The sequence below is a fragment of the Triticum dicoccoides genome, chromosome 2B (assembly GCF_002162155.2).
Source record: "Triticum dicoccoides isolate Atlit2015 ecotype Zavitan chromosome 2B, WEW_v2.0, whole genome shotgun sequence".
Lineage (NCBI taxonomy): Eukaryota > Viridiplantae > Streptophyta > Magnoliopsida > Poales > Poaceae > Triticum > Triticum dicoccoides.
The window spans coordinates 423,382,422-423,399,400 of NC_041383.1; the positions used below are offsets into that span (position 1 = coordinate 423,382,422).

At 43.3% G+C, this 16,979-nt stretch overlaps 1 long non-coding RNA gene across 3 annotated transcripts; it reads left to right on the top strand.

The window, feature by feature from the left end:
- The first annotated feature begins 459 nt into the window (after positions 1 to 459).
- LOC119364021 lies at positions 460 to 9,431 on the top strand. Of its 3 annotated transcripts, none has more exons than XR_005174603.1 (9): positions 460 to 3,003; positions 3,106 to 3,485; positions 3,956 to 4,066; positions 4,642 to 4,736; positions 6,707 to 6,941; positions 7,337 to 7,563; positions 8,313 to 8,395; positions 8,738 to 8,824; positions 9,121 to 9,431. It is a non-coding gene; the product is annotated as an uncharacterized LOC119364021 (long non-coding RNA). The 3 variants fall into 3 exon arrangements; XR_005174601.1 differs by having other exon boundaries at positions 3,953 to 4,066; positions 9,121 to 9,430; XR_005174602.1 differs by lacking the exon at positions 8,313 to 8,395 and having other exon boundaries at positions 3,953 to 4,066; positions 9,121 to 9,430.
- Positions 9,432 to 16,979: the final 7,548 nt, after the last annotated feature.

A 16,979-nucleotide genomic window follows, 5' to 3' on the forward strand; every position in this document is an offset into this window, starting at 1 on the left:
ACTTGAATGTAGGTTATCATAAAGTATTATTGTTAACATTACCCTTGAGGTATAAGGTTGGGAGGCAAAACTATAAGACCCTATTTTTCTCCATGTCCAACTGAGGCTTTGAACTCATAAGTACCGCGTGAGTATTAGCAATTATGAAAGACTAAAATATAGTTAAGTATGTGGACGTGCTATACAAAAGCTCTTACATTGACACTTTACGATATTATGATAAATTGCAATTGCTTCAATGACTGAGATCATAGTTTGTTAGTTTTCAATAAAGTTTCTGATTCATACTCTACCTTGTGAACGAATTGTCATTTTAGCATAAAAAAATATATGATATATATATATATATAAGGCTGGACTATTCTGTTGCCCATAACAAAATATTATTTTGTTACCATCAGTCCCTATAAGGACGCGACGCACAGACCACAGTAAACTTCCCGACCCGCCCCCAACCTACCCACCTCCTTCCGCTGGAGGCAGCCGTCGCGGGCGAGCGAGCGACGGCGGCAGCCGGAGCGAGGGAGTCCGCGGCGCCGTGACGGGTCGCTCCTCCGACCCACGCGCTGACGCCGGCTGGCCGTCCGCTCCTCCGCCGACTGGCTATGCACACCGACCCGCACCGATACGAGCTGGGTAAAATCCCACCCACCGCCCAGTTCCCACCAGCGAATGGCCTCCGCCCCTGCTTTTAGCGCGCCGCCGCCGGCCTCCCACCACACGCGCCGCCACCATGCTACCGTCACACAAGCCGCCACCGGCCTCCCGCAAGACTCTCCGCCGCCGGCCCCCGCTTCCACCCGCCATCAGCCACCTTCAAGGGACACCCAGTCACCTTCACCGCCGCCACGAGCGACGCGCCTCCTCCCATGGATTCGGTCGCCACCCTGCGCCTCCTACTGGCGACGAGCCCAGTCCTCCTGCCTTCTTCCAGCAACACGCGCCGTTCAACGCCACCACCACTACCAGTTCAACACTGCCCCGACAAATCCTGTGCGTCAACCCCCTGGCTGACTTTGTTTCTCTCAACTTCAAGAAGAGGTTCAATTCAGAAGTTTGAACAAGAAAAATAGGTTCATTTCAGAACTTGCGTGTGGTGTATGTACTGCTGCTAACCTTGTTTTGCTTCTTTACAAAGCCTCTAGGAATATTAGTACTGAATTGTTTCTGTCAGCTCCAGCGGGCAAGTGGCCCTGCACAACAACATGCAGCGATTCAACAGGGGAGTGTGGGTCAGTACCACGCCGACAAGTCAAGTAGACGTCCTTTGCATCACGAACTGGTGCAGTTCGATCTTGCGCAAGCAGGAAATTCCCTAGTGCCGAGTGTGTCAGTACCACCCTACACAGCAGCAAACATTGTCTTCTTGCAGCTTCCATTGAACAATTAATCCAAGGAATTTTGGGTGGAGCAACATTTGTCGGTCTTAGGAATCTCGGTCATTATTCACCACCAGCCATGGTGATGGTCATTGCTGCTCTTTCCATCGCATGGGAGCCGGTTGTTGCTGCCCTTCAATATCTCTATTTCTGAACTATTGTTGCTTGCTATCTCACCCCTCTCAAAATTGTTCGATGATTCGTGTACAGAGAAATTAAATACCTTTTTTGTGTTTCTTTTTTAAGTCATTATATGCTCTCGAAATGTTTATGTTTATGCCTCAAGAGAGAGAGAGAGAGAGAGAGAGAGAGAGAGAGAGAAAACCAGTACGTGTGTCTCACACTCTGTTACATAACATTTTAATTATCTTTGCCACAAAGCTTCATTTATCCAGAGAAGTTCAAAGTAAAGATTAATTCACACTTTAGGTTTTTCTCCTTTTGTCTATTTGTTCAGTTCTGACTCCTTCGGTTTTGGTTGCAGAGAAAGTTCAAAGTTCATGCTCCTTTGTTTTTTGTCAAGTCAGGCAGAGTCAGGTTTTGCTTGGGCATCATCTCATCTCGTCCGTTCAGCAAAAGCCTCCAGATAAGTTTACACTTGTGGTTTTGCTCGTTGGTTTAATTCTTTAGTCCACACTCCTTGGGTTTTTGATCTAGAGAAGTTAAAGAAAACCTGTAGAGGTTTGTGGTAAGTTATGTTTCATTTGAAGCAGGAACATCAACTGCCACACCGATTGAGTTATGTATAATTCGAAACCCTGCCGGGCACGCCGCCGTCGGCCCCCTGCCCCAGCAAGCCGCCTCCACAACCTCCCTCCCTCAGTGCGGCGCCACCTAGCCCCTGCCTCTGAGCGCCACCACCTACCTCCGAGCACCGCCGGTCTTCGCGCACAACTGTCCCACTGCTGCCTCGCGCGCCAACTCTGTCCTGAGGCTAGCCACGGTGGTGGATCACCGAGGGATGGCCGGTCCTTGCCACCGGCGGCCGCACTCCCGATGTGTCCCGTGCGATTCCGTCAATAGAGGCTTGCTCCCATCACCATCCTCCTTCCAGAGTACAATGGCAATGGTGACAACGTCTAGTAGGTCCTCATGTGCCTCTGCTCGCCCTGCCTTCACCATCGGCCAGCCGTGAAAATCCCTCTAAAAAAGTTTAGGTAAAATGTGGATCCCTGTACAAAGTTCAGTTAAGTTCAGTACAAAAAGTTCAACTAATTTCTGGTGATGTTTAAGCTAAGTTCAGTGGAAAATTCAAGCTCAGTTCAATCAAAAAAATCAAGTCAAAAATTGCATGAAGCCCCCGCTGCTTGCGTTGGTGCGCTGCTGCTGTTTGTTGCTGCAGCAGGGTGATCTGAGTTGAGAGAGAGAGAGAGAGAGAGATAATAAAATGGAATGATCTTCCACATTGCCTAACTCGTGGCACAATTAGTTAATTTCTTGATTTAGTCCAATTGAATTCCTAATTTTGTTTCAGTTCAATGACTGCTATCTCTCTTAGTTTTGTCCTCTTTTTATGTAGCCTCCCAGTTGAAGTTCACCTCCATGTGCTACTCCATTCGTAGCTCCCAGCCTACCCTCGAGCAAGTACATGCCATGCACGAGATCAGTTCAACCTGTGCACTTGGTACGTTTGTGGGAATGTCTAAGCAAAAAGAGAAATCATATATTTTTGTGCAACATTTCGACCCTGCATCCCATGAGTTCCTGATTTTCTTTTGTGCAACAGTTCAACCTCGACGCTTGTGGCAGTCCCACAAGGACGAGTGTGGTCTACGATCGAGCAGTTGGTTCCCAAGCGAGTTCCTGGCTAAAGGTGGGCTTCCACGTTGAGGTGTGGAACGCAATGTACATGGAGATCCTGATGTAGTATGATGATGGCGATGTGGCGCGGGTGGACCTCATGGAGTTCGGCTGGGCTGGCGACGGTCAGCGGTGGACGCAGGTCCATGAGTTGTGGGGCTCCATCTGCCGCTCGACCACCGCTTACTCCCACTCTGTTCACTGGTTTTGTTTTCACTCTCACGCCTGTTCCTCGTCGATCTGTAGCAGCAGGAGACACGAGATCACCTCCGGCACCACTGGTCACATGAAGGCTGTCAAAAAATGGTATATTCTCCATAAAAATAGGTGTTTGCTTATCTATATTCTCTATTGTTGAATTATAGTACACACATTTTCCTCGCGTGCCCCATTGAGGTTGCGCCCTCATCATGGAAACACAGAGCTTCCGTTCACAAGTACACCAACATGTTTGGTGCTCATTCATAAGTGCTTGTTTGTGCAGATCTCATATCCTTGTGTGTGCGCGTGTGTTGACGAACTTTGTGCTAAAATGAGTTCAACTAAGTTTAGATCTCTGTACAAAGTTCAACTAAGTCCTTGACACCCCTGTTACGATGTGATATACATGCCGCCAGTCTCGCGTTGCAGATGAAATTCCATTAGAAACAAAAGTTCAATTTCGCTAATTCATGCAGTTTTGTAGTTAGCACAAACTGGTGGTTCATTTTGCTAATTCTTGCGGTCTACAATTTCTTTTTGTTTTGCTAAAAATGGTAATTTTGGTTTGTCAGAAGATGGTGAACTGTGGGAGTACTTCCCTTGCTCTTTCTTCTACATCAAGGTCAAAAAAGCCCTTCATCTGCATCCATCTGCGGCAGGAACACTGCTTTGACATCAGGAACTCTGTGAGAGAGCCTCTCCTCTCTTTTACTTTTACCTTCTAATCCCCAAGTGTTTGTTATTGCATATGAGTTTTGATCAAGACATAACCTTGAGCTAATAAACTGTTCTTGCTGGAAATGCATTTACAAAATTATTGACATCTTTTTGTTAGTAAGGTTGTAAGCAATCTGGAGATCCCTAGTATGCCACTGTATGTTTCTTTATACAATCCCAAATGGATTATATAGCTCCTGATAACAGAATAAATATTATGAAAAAAGCTCAAATACTATCATACGGTCAGTTCAAAAAAATCTTACGAGCACTTGCAAGGTACATAGTTTTTGCAGAAAAGATTTCAAAAACTCGGGTTCACCGATTTAATGAATTACTATTAGTTCAAATTTCCTAATATCTACAGTTCAGGTTGAGGAATTTAGGTAGTTCCCCCCACGGTCCTCTGCATCCAGCACCGCTGACACGCAACCTCTTCTCCGGTTTATCTTCATTATGACATTTAGTTGCGGTTCAACAAAAATAACAGCAGCAGTACACACATCTCTTTTCTCTCACTAATTTGTTTCTCTCTATACTGCAGCACGAGGGAGATTGGACTAACTGCAAGAAAAAAAGCTCAGTTCTACAGACAGCCCCCACCGCCCACATGGATTACTTCCTCCGGTCCTCATCCAGGTATGGGGCTCACATCAGTCCAACTATTCCTCCCTTATCCGTCCGAGCTCGTCCTGCCATGCTCCTTCACGTACGAGCTTTTGCCGGCACTGGTGCACGCCGCCACATGTTCAAAGAGTGTATTGGAAAAAGTTCAGAAGTTTGGTTCCATAAAAAAATGCACTTTTTCATCTCGAAAGATCATGAAAGTTGAGAAGTCAAGGTGCCTAGCACCTGTTTGATGAAATGGCAAGCTAAATAAATATATTAGAGATGCAGATATCAACTTAGCTCAGTTGTGCATATGACAACATGATCTAACTTTCCCCCCAATCTGATGCGATTTTATTTGTATCAAATGGACTCACAGAAAAGTTGCACACAAAAGAGCATCTTCTAAAATGGTTTAAGATCTATTTCATAATTTGCCAGATAAAGAAATTTATATAGTACTCTTTAATCATTTTGTAGTTCCTCTAGAATGTTTGTTGCAAAGCAGGAACAATTCATTCACTTGTATGAGATGAAAATATTTGATTTCTCATGAAACCTCTAAAAAAATCTAATTTCACAACCTTAAGAAATTACCAAATGGATGAGCAAATTAGTATTACCACTGTACTGAATATTCTGTAGTGGTTAGTATACTAGAGAGTAAAACTGTGCCCTATTGTTTGGTTTAATTTCTGTTTAGTTTTGTGTTCTGTTGTTTGTCCTAGTTGATCCATGTGTTATTGCTTCTATGTTGTGAACTTCTAATTCCATCATGAAGGAAAGAAGATAAGCGAGCTAAGTACTTGTTTGGAAAGTTGGTAAGTTCGAACACATAAACCTAAAGAAGTTCACTGAAAAAGTTTGGTTTCGTTTGAAAATATGTGATTTTTGGTTGGAAAATCATTAAGGAAATAGTTCACTTTTGCTAACTCTTGCTCTGGTTGGAAAATTAATGGTTCAATTTACTGAGTCCTTTGGTCTACAAATTTATTTCCGTTTGTATGTAAGTGGCTTAGTCAACAGAAAAAAGCGAGCAGTTCTGTTCAAGGGAGTTCAAAAATTAACATACAGGAAGTTCTTGATTATTTGGGTTATTTTGTATGATTTATTTTTTGCAGAATCTTGGTGTCATTTTGCCTTGCAGATAAAATTCTTACTGAGTGTACTTGGTCCCTACTGGCTGTAGCAGCTTACTTTCAAAAACTGAACCTTACTGTCTCCAGATTAGCATAGAAACAAGTTATTACTTTCTTGGTTAAAAGAAGTGTATACATTTTACTATTTATAGATTTAGATTGTTGGAACAAGTTCTCATACACGCCTTTTGGCTCTGTTACAACTTGCTAAAAGGGTTAGAATGTTATTGGTGTTGCAAAAATATCGGACGCTCTCAACTGAATAAGAAGTGTGTAGTGCAAGTTCAGGTATAACTACTGCAAGAGTTCAAAAATCTCAATGAACAAAGCTCTAACCAAAGTTCAAGAATTGTTTCCTTCATAAATTAGTTTTCTTTTGGTTAATTTGTTGTTCTGGGCAGTACAGACGTAGAGTCTTGTGTAGTACATGTGTGTATTGTACATTGTATATTGTTATCACTTACTAGAGCATCATGGACAGTAATAAGAGAGATACATAGAGTCATTCTATTAATCATCTTGCTAGCAACACTGGATACATTTCATCTTTGCAAAAATGTGATATATTTGGTGCAATTTATGAATGATTTGATTTCGATTTTGAGCTATCATGCAACTTAATTAAAAACATGCATTTTAGTTCAAACACCAAGTTTTGGACCACAGAGTTCATGTTTTAAAAGTTTTTATAAATTCCAAACTAGTCTGTGTAAATTCCCATGGAGTAGGTGGGCGTGTTGAGCGGCTACTGAACTTGTGGTGCTGCTGCTTTTGGACTGCCCAGGAAGCACGTCATTATAGAAGGCAAAAATCTGTAACCTATATAACTCTTGTTTGTTCTGACTTCTTGTTTCTCTACAGCGGCCAAATCCCGACACACCTGATAGTTGAAACTTACACATGGCCTGCGACCAACTGCGCCGCCTCTAGAAGCTCCTTGGGAATGACTTGGTAGTAGCTGGGATCCCCTTACAGCGGCAAAATCCCGGCGCACCCAGCCGCCGCTCGTGATCCCTGCTCCTTCAGCTCGACTTCGCCGGTGCCGTCAGTCCACAGGAGTAGGAGCGTCATGCCCGGCAACAAACAAGAACAGAAGGTATGTGCTCGGAAATTTAAAATTCCGTATACATTTGCTGAAGTTACCTTATACTCCCATCAATCTTATGATTTAGACTTTCTTTTTGCAATAAGTAAGTTCACTATCTTAGTACAATTAGTTGACCATCTCAGTACAACTATTATTGGGTGTGCCAAAACTAGATGCAAGTCTAAGGTAACTTCAGCAAATGTATACAGAATTAATGTGTAAACCGGTACATGCTCCTTGTTGATAAAATCTAGCCCATTCAAAGTAGTCATGATGGGACTAGGATGCTATGTTTTATCGTTATCTAACAGTGCATACATCGTTATCCAAGTGGAGTACATCATTATCTTACAGTGCAGATCTTACAGTGTAGTACAGTAAATCATGATCTAACATTTTTACAGGAACTGCACGCTATATATAGAATTTCTACAGAAACTGCTGCACATACATGACTTATGAGGCTACCAGAGGCTACTACACCTCCAGATTAATGACAGCCTGCAACTTACTTGCTTCCAACACACTAGTAACACATTCTAAGGTTCGTAATCGGCTACTTAATAGCGCGGTTGCTATTATGTGAGTAAAGGTCCTCATTTTGTTGATGGTGGCATCTTACAAAGAAAAGGTAACCTGCTTTTACTTATTAGTCTTATACTTTGCCCTTCAAATACGAAAGTAGAATCAATGTCAATAAGCATTTTCACAACTTCTCTTATTGTCGGTCGCTCAGAAGGTGCTCGAATAATTCAAGCAATGGCAAATGTTAAGGACCTTTATTATAACTTTTGATCCATAGTTGCTAACTTTTAGATCACAAACCGCTGTAGTATTCCGGTCTGAACATTGGGATCAAACCCATTTTGATCATGACATGATAAAAATGGAATGGTGGGAAGTAGCAGGTCCAGTTTCTAGTAAATGGGATCGTGGGCAGATGCATAATAGTCCTATCCTATAATCTGCAGTTTTCAGGATAAACAGGATCAAACGGCTTCTTCCCCAGACCACGCTCGGCTTTCTGCCTAGGCAAACCCCTTTTATTCCTCCCAGGCACAACCACAACATCCTTTTCAGTCCAAATTGACCGCTGACTGTGGTCCAAGTTCAGCAAATTGACCGTCTCAGATAAGTTCGTGAAAAAGATCAAACAAAAAAGAAACCCCAAATGGGAATTCGAATGGTAAAGTCAAAAATTTCCACTTGGCCTAGATAGCTCATATATAGTTCAATCTTGTAATTTAAAAGGTCAAGTCACAAGTTTGGAGATGATTTTTTGCAACTAGTTTGCTTTGATGATTCTGTAATTGCATCAGGCCATTACAGAAAATGGCTCTAGTCGTTCATTATTTATTTCAATTCATGAAATTGATACAGTGCGCCGCCCCGCCCGCAATGTCGTTGTTGCTTGCTAGCTGCTGGTGGTTCGTGTGCCCTGGTCGCTGCTGCTATAGGGTAAGGTGAGTGAGAAAGAGATTACTGAGAGGGATTTGCTGCTGCTGTTGTTCCTTGTATTGATAGAGGATTGTTGAATCTAAAGCCAGCTGCACCTTCGCATCCTATGCACTGTCACATATGAGTTGGTGCTCCCGCAGTAGTGTTCTAATTAGCAAAAGAACAATGAGAATGGAAAGAAGATGGTGGTTAAATATTAAGTATATAAGAACTGATAGAATGAGGATAACATAAAACAGTGTGTGACTGAAAGAAACTAAATATTTTGGTGCAAACGTTGTTGCTTTTCTCTGGTGCTATAGTTCAATTTATTACAACCGTTCTGCTTGTAATAGCATCTTCTGCAGGAAGTTCGAGATGGGAACACTTGTTTCAAATGCTCTCCTCCCATTCGCAATGCTGCCAACAAGGAAAACCTCTGGGAAGCTCTGCTGGTAATGCAATCTCCTATCCATCCCAGCTCCAACTTACTGCTGCTAATCAATTGTCTGCATGTAATAGAAAAGTAGGTGTTTGTTGCACAAGTTCGAGTTGTCGCTACTCGGAGAAGCTACTACTATTGCTAGCTTTGGGGTTCACATGCTACAACACATGGATCCATGGACAATGAATTAATATGAGAGAGATAATTTGGTTGTGTCATGCTCTTTAGTGTTTGTTTCTATTCCTGTTAGCACCAAATAGTGTTTGAATTTTTTTATTTTGTGCTCTCACATATTTGTTTGGGCAGTACAAACACATCAGCATAGTGAGTAAGGATGTGGCACCTTGGGGAATAATGCCTACAAAGCAAGCCCAGGATGACGACGCTGATCACTAGCATGAAGGATACCAAGCAGGCTAAGGATGAAGTATCCGATGAAGGCAATGAGGATAATGAAAACATGCAATCCATAAACATAGCAGCAGCTGCAAGTTCTTCTGTGTATGATAATATGATTGCTACTTTTTAAAAGAAAGTGTATATGATAGTTTGATGTTTCTACAAGAAAGGAAAAAAATGGTTTGAATTAAAAACATTGATCAGTATGAATAAAAAACAATTATCAGTTCGAGTGCTCTCTCCTTCCTATTTTGGTTGATGTCCACGAACAGACAAAAAATTGTATGGAATGTTTGCTAGCATATATGTTTAGATCATAAATAGATGTCGGTTCTTCTATGGAATTTGAGAAAGTTCGTCTTTGAACCTGAGGAATATATGCTCAAAGAAAAACAAAGAAAAAGCACATCACATTTATTGTGGAAAAGTTTATTTTAGTTCAGCTATATAAATTTTAGTTCAGCTATATAAACTATGTTGGTTCGATGATGAATGTTCGACTGCTCAACCCAAAACATTTTCGAACTATGAAAAATACCTCAGTACAAACATATAGATATATTAGTACAAGTACTTTGTTTTCCGGACTACAGATATATTAGTATAACTACTTTGTTTTCGGGACGGGAGAAACTCACGAAATTATTTATTTTTCAAAATATATCATTCAGTTCAACGACATAACCTATGCAAGTTTGAAGACTATGATATCGTAAACAGTTGAAAAAGTTACGAGAAAACGGTATAAAAAAATAGAGTAGGGTCTAGTCTATAAAACACGCTCAGTACAAACCCAAAATGAAGATCAGTTTGAGTCCTTCGTTTTTAGAAGAATTCAAAACTAATCTATAAAAAATAGCTCAGCGCGAACACACACGTAGATCAGTACGACAACTCTGTTTTTCCTAAGGAAAAAACAACACGATGGATCTTACCGTATTCAAAATTACTCTTCAACGGCAATTTGAGAAAACGTCCAACATGACTAAGTTTCGCATTTTTGATAGCTATCCAATGGTATATTATTTGCCCCATTTCGGCAAACTTTTTTAAAAACCCGCGTTCAATACCAATTTTAACCGTATTTGAATTTGTATTTAAACCGTCAGGAATTAGAAAAAAACTTTCTATACGCAAAAGTTGCGCATTTTCCATAGCTTTCCAACGCCGTATCATTTGCGTCAATCCGACAAACCGTTTGCAAAAAACAGTGAAAATATATTTCGCCCAGAATTTCACCGTTTTTCAAATTACTTTTAAATCATATAGAATTTGAAAAAATAGTAGATATATGGAAGATGCGGATTTTCACAAGCTTTCCAACGCCATCTCATTTGCTCAATTCCGATAAACCATTTGAAAATTAAGTCCAAAATACGATTTGCATTTTCGATTTAAAAAAAACGGTTTTTTCAAAACTGCTCTTAAATTATAAATTCTTTGCAAAAACAAATTATAAGATTGTAATATGGATGTCAAGAGCTTTCCAACGATATATTACACGCTCCGTTTCAACAAAAAAAATTACAAAAAAATTTGAACTAAAGAAGACGATTTTTAACAGCAACAGAAAGCATCAGTTCAACCGCTCGAATTTCATCAGTTTCAAGTAGGGTAACAGAATAATATTCTGTTACGCATAACAGAATGGCCCAGATGTATATATACAGACGCTCTATTCTGCTAATATTAGTAGAATAACTATTCTGATAACACTTCCACACTGAACGCTGAACACAAGTGCACGTCATTCTTTGAACCAAGTGTGTTGCAGTACTCACACGAGTGAACTTCTCGTCGGAAAAAACTGCACGCGTTGTTTTTTCGGTACTGTTTTCGCTCTAATTTTTTAACCGTTTATCGGAATGAGGCGTGTAATATAGTGTTGCAAAGCTATGAATTAGGCGCAACTTCGACATGTTGAACACTTTTCGAGATTGCACACGGTTTAAGAGGCAGTTTTGAAAATGGTGCGGCCCATGACGAGTGGGAGCAATTTTTTTTTCGCCATTTCTTCTAAACCGCTTGTCGGAACGAAGCAAATGATACACCGTTGGAAAGATATCATCGAGGTGCATCTTTTTCATATCTATTATTTTTTCTAATTCCTTACGGTTTAAGAGCAGTTTCAAAAATACTAAATCGCGGAATTACGTTTTTTTCGAATTTTTTGCAATTTTCGGTACTATTTTCGCTCTAGTTTTTGAACCGTTTGTCGAAACGAGGCGTGTAATACATCATTGGAATGCTACAGACAAGGCACAACTTTCATATGTAGAAATGGTTTTGAGATTCTCTACGGTTTTAAGTTAATTTTGAAAATTGTGCGGCGGACGACGAGTCGCAGCAGCGGTTTTTCGTGAATTTTTTACAAACCGCTGGTCAGGATGATTCAAACGGTATGCCGTTGGAAAGATATCGACGAGGCGCAACTTTTTTATGTAGAGCACTTTCTCTAATTCTTTACGGTTTAAGAGGAATTTCGAATTTACCGAAATGCGGACACTCTGTTTTTTGCGACACCCAAATCGACGTGAGTACTTCATCCGACTGAAAACCGCACTGCATCAGACAAAAAAATGCACTGCATCAGATGGGTAAGAGAACTGCATGGTTTCTTTTATTCAAACGTAATTTTTTTTCAAGGACGTGGAAGTAGAGTGCACTTCACATCGGGTGTAAATGAACCACAACACTATTAAGAAGTGAAACGCATTACTTTTTCCGCTTTCGTAACAATATTTTTGCACTTACGGGATGAACAACATCATAGGCCGATCGCACTACTTCAGAATGAAAACCGCACTGCGTCGGGTGGGCAAGCGAGGTGCATAATATCTTTTTGTCGGACGTAAATTTTCTCACACAAGTTTTTGTAAGTTTTTGTCGTTTTTTTCCTACCTTTTTATGAACGAGGGCGGGCCGCAGAGACGGGGCAAGTGAACCGCATAATTATTTGTTGTAATGAAGTGAACCACATAATTATTTTGTTGTTTTTAACTTTTTTTAAAAAAAATTCTTGGTAAATTCATCCGAACAACATGGCCATTGCTAGTGAGCTGCATGAATAAGTCAAGTGGACTGCATTTAAAATTACATTTTTGGCACCAAAAGATGTTACCTTACAACAACACTCTTTTGATTTTTTTTAACAAACAAGTGAACCGCAACAAAGTATACCGAGCTAACCAAACTGTATGCACACGCACACTTTTTGAAATGTTAGCAGGATATTTGCTTGCCATTTTTGCAATTAAGACAAATGCCCTTCAACATATGGAACTAAACATACAATCTTGTAACATTTTTCTCACGCAGTGAGCTGGAGAAATCAAAAAAGAGATCTTCAAAATTCATCCCGTTGGTGGAGCTGGTGGTAGCAACAAATCCTGACGATGCTCGTCTCACAGTACAAAAGTGTACTTCTTCGGCAACGCCTTTGCGCTGATCTCTGAGTGCGCTGTTTCGTAGCCATACTCGTACTTTGTCCCTCCTTTGCCACTCAAAACAAAATGCATCGGGTCCCAATAGTGGACTACACGCACAAGCCAATCACCGAAAAACTGCACAACCCTTACATCGACCAAACTGCACGGCGAGGAAGTGGCGTCACCGTCAGGCAAGAGCGAAACAAAAAACAGCACTGGAGCTCTCTCAGAAGCAAACTGCACTGCGAAGAGTACAAATAAAACAAAAAAATACGCCTGAATTGCATGCACACGCGCTCTGCACCACACGGGTGCACCACGAGAACTGCTCGTCGTGTGTGTTTCGTCATCCACCCCTAATATGCACATAGGCAGGCTGTGAGCTGCACGGGCTGAAAAAATGGACCACGGGGTGACCTTCGGCGGTGCAGCAGCCAGCAAACTACAGTGCTGTGAGGTGGGCACTGAGTAGTATCCATGGATCCGTGGCCGAGCTCACAAGACCCAGCTGCAATCTGAGAGGACGCTCGAGGCCGGTGGTTACTGCACCGTGGCTGACGATGAGGGAGCCCGACGAACCTTTTTCCAAGACAGGGGCCCTTTCCAAGCTGCACGGGGGCCACGACCGAGCTGCATGTGGTGGGGTGGCGCCTGAGTACCTATGAATGGCACAGATAAGGGTCTTGCCGGAGACCGCCACGAGGAGAGGGCTCGTCGTCGACTTGATCCAGATCGAGGACGAATGGCGGATCTGGGCGTGGGGAATGGGTGACGCCGGGCAGGGGTGGCGCGAGACCAGCCGGAGGGGCACCAGGAGGTGCAGCCAGCTGCGGCACCGGCGGGGGAAGAAGCCGGATGAGGTTGGGGACGGACCAGAAGGATGAGGTCGTCCCTGACCCGCTGGATGTCGTTGTCGGCGCACGAGCTGGGGAGGAGAGGGCCATGAGGGGCTCACCGTATCTGGGGAGGAGAGGGCCACGGTGACCTCGATGCGGGGAAGGGCTGGTGCGGCCCGCAATGGCAAAGACGATGCAGATCTAAGGTGGAGGAGGGATGAGCAGTGGCTCACGCGAGCAGGAGCTGGTTCCACGGGGTCTCAGGGGTGCCGGCTCCATGGATCCAGATGTGGCTCCGCTATTCTGGCGAACACCCGACGGATCTGGGGAAGGGTGGAGCACTGGCGATTCCGGAGAGGTGGTGGCGCGCGGGGGGAGGTGGTGACCTGGCGGCGCGTTGGGGGTGGCGGCTCGGCGGCGTGGTGGGAATTTGTGGCCGGGCGCGTGGTGGGAGGTGGTGGCGTGTCCGCATGGTGGGAGATGGCCGGTCGCACGGTTGGAGGTGGTGGCCCGGCGGCGCTGTGAAGGGTGGGGAGCGGGGAGAGAAAGTGACGGGGGTGAGGAAGAAGGCTGAGGATGGATTTCTTTTATTCCGTCAGTCAGCGCGGGTCGGGTTTGTTAGGGTGTTAGCAGAATAAGCCGGATTGATGTGCAGAATAAGGTCTTAAGGGGTGTTATCACAATAGACCCACCATATATATATATATATATATATATATATATATATATATATATATATATATATATATATATATATATATATATATATATATATATATTGTTGTTGTTGTTGTTCTAAAGATGATCATGATGCCTTCATGTTCGTATTTTATTTTATTGACACCTCTATCTCTAAACATGTGGACATGATTATCGATTTCGGCTTTCGCTTGAGGATAAACGAGGTCTAAGCTTGGGGGAGTTGATATGTCCATTTTGCATCATGCTTTTAGTTTTGATATTTATTGCATTATGGGTTGTTATTACATATCACTACTGCAGGATGCTGCTAACGCGGCACTACGATTAGAGACCCTTCAAGAAACTGTGTGCGATGCAATAATCGCAAACGGTGGTGTCAGAGAACCGTCAAAAATGTCCAAAACGTTTGCGATGACGGATGCATCAAACACGGTTCAGATTTTAGTTGCGTGCGCGATGCATGGCATACGGTTCAGTTTAATGAACTGTTTGCGATGAGGAGGAACAAAAAAACGGGCAGCCAGATGAAGGCGTGTGCGATACACAACATACGGTTCACTCGGATTAACTGTTTGTTATGAGGCGGAACAATAGAAACGAACAACTAGATAAAGGTGTGTGCGATTGAGGGCATACGCTTCAGAAGGATTAACTGTTTGTGATTAGGCAACAGAAGAGAAACAGTCAGCCAGATCAAAGGTGTGTGCGATTGATGGCATACACTTCACAGGGATGAACTGTTTGCGATTAGCCACAATAAACAAAAACAGTTAGACAGATCAACGTGTGTGCGCTAGACGGGCACACATTCTAATTAAAAGAAGTGTGCGCAATGGTAATAACGAGCGCGTACGGTTCTTGGAACAAGATGTGTGCTGACATTGCCTATTGCGGTACACCAAGCGCCACGTACGCGGCTGAGAAAGCATGCCCACGTTACGCCATCCGGGAATAGTGCCGCACTTAGAAATTATAGAACCATCAATAAATGTTGAGCATGTGTCCCGTCACCTTCCAAATTGCAAACCTATTCACACCGATTAAAACCTAAACGGTTTCCCACTTAGGAGCATATTAGTACTAGGTTATAAATACTGTACTATGCCAAGATGACTGCACATTCCATCCTCACCTCCTCATCCACAAAAGCAAACAAGTCATTCAACATCATTCTCTTGTGTCTGCCATGGCCAGATTGAGTTCTCGGTCGACAGATTACCACCACAGAGAGGCGAGCATGGAAGCGGAAGCATGAGACATGTCCTGCTTAGCCGCGAAAGCAGCCGACATGTCCTGTCGCACCGTCGAAGCAGCACGGAGGTCTCGCCGCGCCGCCGAAGCAGCACGGAGGTCCCGCCGCGCTGTCGATGCAGCAGACTGGTCCGGTCGCGCTGCGGAAGCAGCAGAGATTTCATGCCGCCTCGCGAATGCAGCAGAGATGTCCTCCCGTGCCGCAGCGGCCTGGGAAAATCTCTCGCGGGCAGGTGAGGATTCTTATAGGTGCATGCATGCGATCGTCCATAGCCAGATGGATCGGATCTCCGGCTAGATGAAGCTGCAGGACGAGTTGAATGCCTCGTTTGAACAACTCCGGGCCGACCGCGACCTACTGAGGGCGAAGATCGCCAGAAGGGCGGATGAGACCGCTGCCTTGTTGAAGAGGACGGGCGTCATCGTCAAGAAACGTATGGACGAGAATGCCATGCTCCGCATCGATTGCGAAAGGCTAGTGGAGGAATCCGCGATTGCTTCCGAGCAGCGTATTAAGGACATGAAACTGATGAAAGAGATCATCGCCGCTCGCGACAAGAACTAGTCTTCGCGACCTGCAGTGCATCAAGAAAGTAGAGATCAGCGAGCCAGATCGTTGTATGTGTCTTCCTTCTTCTTTTGCCCTTGTGTATTTCGGGTGTAGCCGCATGTGGCTTTTTTAGTTATCTTCCTAAATATGTAAGACAATGTTTATTCACTGTCATCGTCCTTATATTCATCATGCTTGCTATAAGTTGCAGTCGATGCTATATAGGTCCGTCGGATCTTACATCAAGATCCGTGCAAAACTTTCTTTTCAGATTTTCACTTTTCTCTCTTATCAGTCCAGTGAGACATAACCACACCGTGAAACAGGGGCTCGGGCGCCATTAATGGAGACGTTGGGAGGGAGGTGCACGGAGGATAGAGGTCAAAGGGCTCTCCTCCTGATGAGCACGCGCAAGGGTCTGATGGCACGCCTCCCATACTCAAATAGCTACCCCGCACGACACCTCCTAGCCAATAAAAAAGGGACACGTGGCGGCACGTAATTGGTAAGTAGAACGCCCACGGTTTCAATAATAGTTGTGTTTCCGATTCGTAACGTGAGAACACATGTTCCAAAATGACTTTATTGATTTTTATTTTTTGCGCCTTCGCAAATCGGACAAAAAAATTACCACAACATGTTGGTGCCATGTCATGACACCATGCCAAGTTTCATGATTTTCAGGCGTGTTTTGGATTTATAGGAATTAAAAAACAAAGTTTCTCAATCTTTTTGGCCGAGCCACGACGCCCAGATGTTTGAATTTCATTCTCATTTCTTGCATGGGACCTAGAAATTCACCCAAGGACACACATGTGATTTTTCAACCAACTTTGGTGCACTGGAGCATGTGCTTGTAGTTCAAATTTGAATTATGCACATTAAATGCCCAGAAATTCAATTAATATACAAAAACAGCCAAACGAACCCGGAATAATTCCAAAATTTAGCACGATACTTCTATTTGGTCTAATCTGCCTGTGTAAACAAATTAAGGCG